General features: G+C 39.3%; 1 long non-coding RNA gene across 1 annotated transcript; it reads right to left on the bottom strand.

Annotated features, from left to right (window-relative positions):
* Positions 1 to 8877: 8877 nt before the first annotated feature.
* Positions 8878 to 10945, bottom strand: LOC133541074 (uncharacterized). The gene is made up of 3 exons (XR_009803788.1): positions 10830 to 10945; positions 9422 to 9547; positions 8878 to 9308 (listed from the first exon to the last, which is right to left on the bottom strand). It is a non-coding gene; the product is annotated as an uncharacterized LOC133541074 (long non-coding RNA).

Raw genomic sequence — 10945 nt, 5'->3', positions numbered from 1 at the left:
GACCAAAAAACCACCATTACATGTTATGTAGACCACAAGGAAGTGTTTTCCATTAAAAAAAAAATAGTATGACTCCTTTAATGCGCCCTATAATCCAGTGGTCCCCAACCTTTTTGTATCTGCGGACCGGTCAACGCTTAATAATTTGTCCCGCGGCCCGGAGGGGGGAATGGGGGGTGTCTTTTTCTTTTTTCTTCTTTGTCATGAAAAAGGGACGTTTTTGTCATGAAAAAGGGAGGTTTTTGTGGTTGGTGCACTAATTGCAGGTGTATATTGTGTTTTTTATGTTGATTTAATAAAAATGAAAATTTTTTTTTTTTTTTTTTTTTTTTTTTTTTTTTTTTTAAATAAAAAATTATTCTGCGGCCCGGTGGTTGGGGACCACTGCTATGATCTATGTGCGCCTTATATTTAAAAATGATCGAAAATTGCGCCTTATAATCCGGTGCACCCTATGGTCCGTAAAATACAGTACACTATGTACATCCCTTCTTAAATTAATCAATCAATAAATGATTATTTATATAGCCCTAAATCACTAGTGTCGCAAAGGGCTGTACAAACCACAACACAAACCACAACGACATCCTCGGTAGAGCCCACATAAGGGCAAGGAAATTATATTACCTTAATTAATTTTTAATAATTTCTAAGTTGTGATGACTTATTTTATTTTGCAGTAGTAATAGTAGCGACTTTTTTCACTTTATCGAACTGTGCTTGCAAGTTACGTCGCACCAGTGTGCCTGTGCCAATTTACTGTGGGACCCCATTTTTTATGACTTGTTGGGTTCCATGGGACCCCTTTTTAAAAATGTCTTACGCCAACGTTAGTTTGTGCAAAACAGCAGCAGGCAGCTGTGGCCTGTGGGCCGGTTCCTATACTAATCAAATAGTCTGATAAAAGATCACATTTTACTTGCAGTGTAAACAAAAAAAATCTGATTTTGATAAAACTATGACTTGGGCCACCTTGTGACCCCCAAAAAAGGGACAAGCGGTAGGAAATGGATGGATGAATGGGTCTCACAATGTAAAGCTTTTTGAGTCTCTAAAGAAAAAAAAGCCCTGTATAAATATAATTCACTTCACAAACCCTGCGTGGTTTACAAAAACAACACCACGGACTGGGTGAAAAATAGAAATTTTGAGTGAGTGTACCGTGTGAGTCACTTTGTCTGTCACTGTGTGTGTAATTAATTGGTTTTACTGCCAGGTTAGCCCATGTCTGTCACTGTGGAATTCGTATTTGGCCATGAACTTGTACGTGTTAGTTGAGGTATTAACTTATTTGAGCAAAGGATTAAGTCCTACTGGTTGTCCTGCACTTGGAATGGCCAAACAGAGGCTGCGGTATGTTTGACAAAGTAGACCCTGTCACTTGTCTGCAGTTTGGCCTTCTCCGTGTCACTGTGAGAACTGATGCTAACTCATTTGCCTCGGAGAAGACAAACACACACACTGAGTGCCACGCCCATTTGAGAATAATAGTAGCTGACTGTTGGCGACGAGCCCGCGATCTTCCTTGTTTTACATGTTGTTATCCACTGCGGGCCAAACATGCGAGATAATGATGCGCTCAGAATGCATGCAGACACAAATGTCAGAGCAGTAGCTCCACAAGTCTTTACAATTATTGTCTCACGAGGAACAAAACAAAGAGAAGCCAAATGGGTGGCGTGGCTTAGTGCAGGGGTCGGCAACCCAAAATGTTGAAAGAGCCAAATGGGACCAAAAATACAAAAAACAATCTGTCTGGAGCCGCAAAAAATTAAAAGCCATATTACATACAGATAGTGTGTCATGAGATATAAATTGAATTATGAGGACTTAAAGGAAACTAAATGAGCTCAAACATAGCTACAAATGAGGCATAGTAATGCAATGTGTACATATAGCTAGGCTAAATAGCATGTTAGCATCGATTAGCTTGCAGTCATGCAGGGACCAAATATGTCTGAATAGCACACTCCACATAAGTCAATAACATCAACAAAACTCACCTTTGTGCATTCATGCACAACTTTATAAGTTTGGTGGACAAAATCAGACAGAAAAAGAAGTGGCATAAAACACGTCTGAGAAAGTCGGAGAACGTTATGCATGTAAACAAACTAAGGTGAGTTCAAGGACCGCCAAAATTAGTAGGACAAAACGGCGCTCGCCAAATACTTGAATCAGTGAAGCATGTTTAATATAAACAGTGTGCTTTATAGCAATTAGGGAGGTTTGTGTCATGTTTGTCCTCCTACAAAAACCAAATTAAAACAAAACATTGTTTTTTCCCCCTCATCATTTCCATTTTTCATAAATTTTCGAAAAAGCTCCAGAGAGCCACTAGGGCGGCGCTAAAGAGCTGTATGCGGCTCCAGGGCCGCCGGTTGCCGACCCCTGGCTTAGTGGGTAGAGTTGCTGTCTTGTACCTTGATTACTGTTTCAATTCTGACCTGGCGAGTTAATGTCAACGGCCTTGTCCCGAGGTCAATTCGACCTTGTTTGCCCATATGGGACCTGTTTTGGATGTTTTCAAGTCCATGTGAACAGTGTGATTCCGAATTTGCCAAGACTTGTTTCTTATGTGGAAATAAATGGGATATATCCGATGCATCCTTATCGTAATCCGACCAGAACTTCTTCAAAAAGTGGTAAGCGCTGCCATCATTCACCAAACTAGACGGTTATAAAATAGTTAACAGAGCAGAAAAACAGCTTGAAATAAAATATTTTAGGAACTCACTTGAATCTTCCAACACCCCTGTCACAGACTACTCTCCCAAAGCCTTGCTTTTCAAGCAGACATCGGAGCAGATTATCCTGTGAAACTGTCAGAGCCAAAATACTTCTTAATCTGTTATGCGCAATAAATTGGGTGGGAAAACGTAGACTTCGAAAATCCTCGAAATTACCGCAATATCGTACTGTGACCGACTAGAGCTGAAACCATATTTACTTCTGTAAACACCAGACCAGGACATTATCATAACGTCATGTCCGCATGCCGGTCAGATTGCATTCACATTAAAAATCTATTTTTTTTTTTGTTTTAAATGTGAACGACCACTAAAATGATCGGACTTGACAAAAAAAAATTGGAATTGGACATCCGACCCTGCAGCTCCTGATGAGTTGTGGTTAGCGCCTCGCCTGGCAGCTTCTGCCATTCCACAATTTCCTTGTTCTTAATGTGCAATGACAATAAAAGCCTATTCTAGTCAGCACTGTATTAGGGAAACATTGTAATTTACATTGTTAGTCTCTTTGAGTTTGAGCCTCGTTAGCCTTACACGGGTTAAACACAAAGCAAATTTAGGGTGAATTAATAAGAATAAGATGAAGCTGTGAAAGTGTTCAGGAACATAGTCAGAAAAGTGACAAAAAAACAAACTGTTTCAATCTTTTTTAGTACCATATGCTGCTTTCTATTTGATTACACATACGTGTCAGTGGGAATAAGCCATACTTGCAAACCCTCCCGGATTTTCAGGGAGACTCCCGAAATTCAGCTCCTCTCCCGAAAACCTCCCGGGACAAATTTTCTCCCGAAATTCAGGCGGAGCTGGAGGCCACGCCCCCTCCAGCTCTATGCGGACCTGAGTGACGTGTATAAAGAGCGTGTCTGCCCAATGACGTTATAACTGTAGAATGATCGAGGGCGAGTTCTTGGTGTCTTATGTGGGTTTATTGTTAGGCAGTTTCATTAACTTCCTACCAGCGCGGTAAAACAACACACAACAGCAATCCGTTTTCGTCTACCGTAAAGCAGTTTGTCTGCCGTAAACAGCAATGTTGTGAAACTCTTAAACAGGACATGCATATGGTTAGAAAAACAAGGATGGACAATTCAACCCTTAACTCAACAATGAGTAGATGAGTGGTATGTGTGTGTAAATAAATGAACACTGAAATTCAAGTATATATATATATATATATATATATATATATACACACACTCCTCCCTTCTTAACCACGCCCCCCATGCCCCACCTCCCGAAATCGGAGGTCTCAAGGTTGGCAAGTATGGAATAAGCCACTGGTGTCCACTGTAAATTATTAATGTTTTCTCTTAAATGGGACCTATGATGATTTTAATCTACATTTAACACTTCCATGTTGTCTGGTTAATACGTATCGAATATGCTTTGGTATAGATTTTTCTCCACAGTCACATTTTTAACACACTTTCTGCATCTGTTTGGAAACTGTTCGGGTGTGGAAGCCTTCAGGATGCTTTTATGACCGCATGAACAGTGCAATTGTGAATTTTTCATATCCGACCCAGACTTATTTCGTATGTGGAAATAAACGGGATACATGCAGTGCGTTTTATTAATCCGACAGGAACGTCATGGGGTCATAAAGTGATAAGAGGCGTTACTATTTGCCAAATTAGACGTTTATAATATAAATAATTGGAGCAGAAAAACAGGTTAAAATAAAATGTTTAGGAACTCATTTAAAACTTCCAATACCCACTTTCTCAAAGACCGTTTATAATATAAATAATTGGAGCAGAAAAACAGGTTAAAATAAAATGTTTAGGAACTCATTTGAAACTTCCAATACCCACTTTCTCAAAGACATGCTTTTTAAGCAGACTATCGTGTAAAACTGTAGGCCAAAATACTTGTCCTCTTCCTTCTTAATCTGCTACGCGCAATAATTTGCTTCAGAAAATGTTGACTTCGATTGCACAAAATCCTTGAAATTTCCACAATATTGTACAGAGACTGACTAGATCTGAAACCATGTTTACTTCCGTAAACACTGCGGTGCGTGCGACTTCATAACGTCATGTCCGCATGCCGGTCAGATTGCATTCACATTAAAAATCTTTTTTTTTTTGTAATGTAAACAACCACTAAAAAGATCGGATTTGACAAAAAAAATTGGAATTGGACATCCGACCCTGCAGCTCCCAATGGTTTGTGGTTAGCGCCTGCCGTGGCAGCTTTTGCCATTCCACAATTTCCTTGTTCTTAATGTGCAATGACAATAAAAGCCAGTTCTATCCTAGTCAGCACCGCATTAAGGACACTTTACATTGTAAGGCTCTTTGAGTTTGAGGCTGGTTAGCCTTACACGGGTTAAACTCAAAGCAACTTTAGGGTGAATGAAGGTAAACATAGAAAAAACATGGCAAAAAAACACAATAAGATTAAGCCATGAAAAAGTTTTCAGGAACGTAGTCAGAAAAGTGAAAAAATTGTTTTAATCTTTTTTTAGTATCTTATACTTGCTGTTTAATTGATTACACATACAGTGGGGCAAAAAAGTATTTAGTCAGCCACCGATTGTGCAAGTTCTCCCACTTAAAATGATGACAGAGGTCTGTAATTTTCATCATAAGTACACTTCAACTGTGAGAGACAGTATGTGAAAAAAAATTCAGGAATTCACATTATAGGAATTTTAAAGAATTTATTCGTAAATTATGGTAGAAAATAAGTATTTGGTCAACCATTCAAAGCTCTCACTGATTGAAGGAGGTTTTGGCTCAAAATCTCACGATACCATTCATTCCTTCCATAACACGGATCAATCGTCCTGTCCCCTTAGCAGAAAAACAGCCCCAAAGCATGATGTTTCCACCCCCATGCTTCACAGTAGGTGTGGTGTTCTTGGGATGCAACTCAGTATTCTTCTTCCTCCAAACACGACGAGTTGAGTTTATACCAAAAAGTTCTATTTTGGTTTCATCTGACCACATGACATTCCCGCAAACCTCTGCTGTATCATCCATGTATCCATTTTGGTATCCATCAGTGAGAGCTTTGAATGGTTGACCAAATACTTATTTTCCACCATAATTTACAAATAATTTAAAATTCCTGGATTTTTTTTTCACATTCTGTCTCTCACAGTTGAAGTGTACCTATGATGAAAATCACAGACATCTGTCATCATTTTAAGTGGGAGAACTTGCACAATCAGTGGCTGACTAAATACTTTTTTGCCCCACTGTATATGTCAGTGGGAATAAGCCACTGGTATCCACTGTTAATGATAAATATTTTCCCTTAAAGGGGACCTATGAAGATTTTAATCTATATTCAACACACTTCCCTGTTGTCTGGTTAATATGTATCGGGTATGCGTTGGCGCAAATTTTGCGGACAATTTGCTCCACAGTCCCATTTTTAAACACCTTGTCTTTAGATTGCAAATGACTCCAGGCTGTAGTCTCAAAGCCTGAAGCAGAGTGAACATGCCCACATAGGTACGTCCACTGCACTGTGACATCACACTGTGCCCACTGTTAAAAAAAAAAAAAAAGAAGACTCCAAAACACAGCGTAAAGAGGCATCCAAAGCAATGCGTAAGCTCACGCCACCTCGAGTATCCAGCATTGTAACATTTAAAAGTCTCATAGGTAGCACAGTTCCCTGTGACAAGCAGTACTCATGCATCACCAGACCATGACATTACCACCACCATACTTGATCGTAAGCAAGACACAACTAATTGGTTACTCACTTTTGTTACCAGTTTTTATCCAATATTGACTGTGTCAATGAATACAAAAAAAGCTCTTCTGCCATAAAGTATATCCAAGTTTTATATTTCTATAGTATTGTTTCTTAAGATATACTGGAAAACATAATTCGAAAAAAAACTTTCACCTACTGGCACCTATTTTATGTGTACTTGGGATCTGCATCAAATCAAAATCCAACCATGGGTCGGTAAACTCGCCAAGAAAGCGCTATAACATACCAGTGTAATGAGTTTATATTATTCATCCAAGGAACTTTAGTTATTCCAGTTCCGGTCGGACGTTTTTTTACGGGACACATCTCTGGTGTTGTTTCCGGATGAGGAGATGCAGCTCCATTATTGATCTAAGTAAAGTCTGAATGTCAAAACAGTAAGCTCCATCTTTTAACACTTCTTCCACTCTCGTCCTTGCACGTTGCACCGCTACAAAGATGACAGGGAGAAGACGTTACCAAAGGTGAGACATGTTAAGACGGCCCACAAAATGGCAAATCCGGAATAAACTGTCAGAAAGCGGCTTGAAGATGATATGTAAAACATAATCTATGCAACATTTTGACCAAAGAACCACCATTACGTGTTATGTAGACCAGTGTTTTTCAACCACTGTGCCGCAGCACACTAGGGTACCATGAGATACAGTCTGGTGTGCCGTGTACAATTATCTCATTTCACCTAATTGGGTTAAAAAAATTTTTTGCAAACCAGTAATTATAATCTGCAAATGTGCCGTTGTTGAGTGTCTGTGCTGTCTAGACCTCAGCAGCGTAACCGTGTATTAGTCTTCCATATCAGCAGGTGGCAGCAGGTAGCTAAATGTTTTGTAGATGTCGGGAACATGGTTTGTCGTGATCACAATATGCAGACGACAGCTGGAGGCAGTGTGCAGGTAAAAAGGTATCTAATGCTTAAACCTAAAATAAACAAAAGGTGTGTGCCGCTAAGAAAAGGCATTGAAACTAAAACTGAACTGGCTGCAAAGTAAACAAAAAGAGAATGCTGGACGACAGAAAAGACTTACTGCGTGTGGAGTAGCAGACGGTGTCCACAAAGTACATCTGTACATGACAATCAACAACAAAATAGGAAACACTACACACAGGAAAACACCAAAAACACGGCATGACAGTACACCTACTTTAAGACGAGGTATAGTGATGCATGCTTGGTTAGGGTTAAGATTTATATCCAACAATTGACTGCCTAGATTCCTTTTTTTTAATGTTTTTTGCTAGTGGTGTGCCTCGGGATTTTTCCAATGAAAAAAATGGCTCAAAAAATGTTGAAAAACACTGATGTAGACCACAAGGAAGAGGAAGTGTTTTACATTAAAAAAATAACCTAATAAAGTTACTAGGGCTGTGAATCTTTGGGTGTCCCACGATTCGATTCAATATCGAATCTTGGGGTCACGATTCGATACATCGATTTTTTCGATTCGATTCTTGATTTAAAAACGATATTTTTCTGATTCAAAACGATTCTGTATTAATTCAATACATAGGAGTTCAGCAGGATCCACCCCAGTCTGCTGACATGCAAGCAGAGTAGTAAATAAAAAAATAAAAAAAGAAGCTTATATAATTGTAAAGGACAATGTTTTATCAACTGATTGCAATAATGTAAATTTGTTTTAACTATTAAATGAACCAAAAATCCGACTTATTTTATCTTTGTGAAAACATTGGACACAGTGTGTTGTCAAGCTCATGAGATGCGATGCAAGTGTAAGCCACTGTGACACTATTGTTCTTTTTTTATTATTTTTTATAAATGTCTAATGATAATGTCAATGAGGGATTTTTGATCACTGTTATGCTGAAATTATAACTAATATTGATACTGTTGATAATATTCATTTTTGTTTCACTACTTTTGGTTTGTTCTGTGTTGTGTTTGTGTCGTCTTAATTGCTCTGTTTATTGCAGTTCTGAATGTGGCTGGGTCAGGTTATGTTATGGAATTGGATTGCATTGTTATGGTATTGCTGTGTAGTGGTTTGTTGGATTGATAAAACAAAAACCCCCGCCAAAAAAAAATAAATAAATAAATAAAAACCTTTTTTTTAAATGAGAATCGATTCTGAATCGCACAACGTATTCGATTCAATTCGTATTCGAATTGATTTTTTCCCACACCCCTAAAAATTACCCTTTTAAATGTGCCCAATAATATGATGCGCCCAATAATCTGATGCGCCTGATAAACAGAGCATTCATCGGCAGTGCGCCTTATAATCAGGTGCGCCCCATGGTCCGGAAAATACGGTACATAGCTTTTGTGTTTACAATGAATATGGTACGTAATAGTTATTCTTAGGTAGAACAAGCTCTTTATTTGCTCGCCAACACCTAGTTTGACACATAAAGATAAATACATGATTATGAATTTTTCAATACTTTTTAAAATTTGATGGGACGTGAATAACATTTACACATAAGACATGTTTTTCTTCCGTTCTTTGGTCACGGCGTTCCTCGGCCTTCCTCGCAGTCTGCTCACGAGGCCTCTGACACACTTAATGGGATTATGCTAATATCATTTCGGGACGCTGACCTCGGGCCGGTGCCAGGTTTCTTACACATGGCTGCACAAAGACGAGAGGGGCTGGGGTGTTTTCCACCCAGACCGGGCTTGGCACTGGGCGGCACGTCTCGAGTTTTAGTTCGTGTTTCATGTTACTCTTCCGATTCAGAAGAAATGTGTCCCGGTTTGAGTGAATGAACGTTTCTTGTGGAGGGGGTACGAGTGACGTTTCCACGGAAACATGTTGATGCCAGCAAGGCTTCCTAGGAGATGTGTCTTATTGGTAGCTTTATGGTCCATTTAAAAAGGAATATAGACAGAATCAAACCACAACAGTGTCATACTTTGACCTTACTTGATCTATATTATTTGTTTTCCAGAGTGTGTGTTCTTTTTTTACCTCTTTCTTTTCTTTTCCTCTTCCTTTTGCCTTTGGAAAGACCACCCATTGGGCTCGGAGGGGGCAGTCGTCCCCGTGGAATAATAATGGGGTCGTCCTGGGAAAATTGCCCACGGAATGGCCTGTCTGGAGGAAAAAAGGAAAGAAAAATTTGCTCCCGTTTCCGATCCCTCTTGGAAACATTTATCAGGCTACTTGGTCGGGGAAGCATGCAGTTGTTGTTTGGGATATTTTTCAGACTTTTTATTGCCCTTTATGTCACATGGGGCAGTATGGTTTGGAGTTACTGCGGGTAAAACAAATTAATTTCATCCTAACGTTTGGTAGGACCACAGAATGGAATGAGTCAAGCGTGGTCCGCGTGAGGGAAAGTCTCATCGGTGCTAGCGTCATCTCCTCATTACAGAAGCAACACAACAACATTGTAGGAATGCCGTTGTTTGCTTTTTTTGTTCTCGTTGTGTAGCAACTTTTTGGTCATCACACTAAACCAGTGTTTTTCAACCACTGTGCCGCGGCACACTAGTGTGCCGTGAGATACAGTCTTGTGTGCCGTGGAAGATTATCTAATTTCACCTATTTGGGTTAAAAATATTGTTGGCATACCAGTAATTATAGTTTGAAAATGATGTGTTGTTGTTGTTGAGTGTCGGTGCTTTCTTGAGCTCGGCAGAGTAACCGTGTAATACTCTTCCATATCAGTAGGTGGCAGCTGGTAGCTAATCGCTTTGTAGATGTCGGAAACAGCGGGAGGCAGCGTGCAGGTCAAATATGTCTAATGCTTAAACCATAAAATAAACAAAAGGTGAGAGTCCCTAAGAAAAGGCATTGACGCTTAGGGAAGGCTGTACAGAACGAAATTAAAACTGAACTGGCTGCAAAGTAAACAAAAACAGAATGCTGGACGACAGCAAAGACTTACAGTGGAACAAAGACGGCGTCCACAAAGTACATTCGAACATGACATATCAATCACTAATGTCCCCATAAAGAAGGATAAAAACAAATGAAATATTATTGATTGTTAAAACAAATTAGATACGGGAAATATCGCTCAAAGACATGAAACTGCTACAGGAAAATATAGAAAAAAAAAGAGAGAAAAAGCCACAAAACTAGGAGCGCAAGACAAGAACTAAAACACTACACACAGGAAAACACCAAAAACGGCAAAATAAGTCGCGGCGTGATGTGACAGGTGGTGACAGTACACCTACTTTGAGACAAGAGCTAAAGTCAACTGAGTTTTGTTTTTTAATGATTTCTGCTGGTGTTGTGCCTCCGAATTTTTTCAACGCAAAAAATGTGCCTTGACTCAAAAAAGGTTGAAAAACACTGCACTGAACAAATGAGTCATATATTGCTGAACTTGACTTGTAATAATAATGGAACTTAGATTTATACTGACCTTTCAGTGGTGGGCCGTCAAGGCCAGCAAGGCCTTCTCTGCTGGCCTAACCTAAATCATGATCAAAAATTGATAAGGTTATTTTATTTTCAAATTTACTTTCCCTAACTATATAA

This window comes from Nerophis ophidion, linkage group LG23 (assembly GCF_033978795.1).
Source record: "Nerophis ophidion isolate RoL-2023_Sa linkage group LG23, RoL_Noph_v1.0, whole genome shotgun sequence".
NCBI classification, from domain to species: domain Eukaryota; kingdom Metazoa; phylum Chordata; class Actinopteri; order Syngnathiformes; family Syngnathidae; genus Nerophis; species Nerophis ophidion.
Note: the sequence above shows the minus strand (reverse complement) of the source record. Positions and strands in the feature narration are given on the sequence as shown.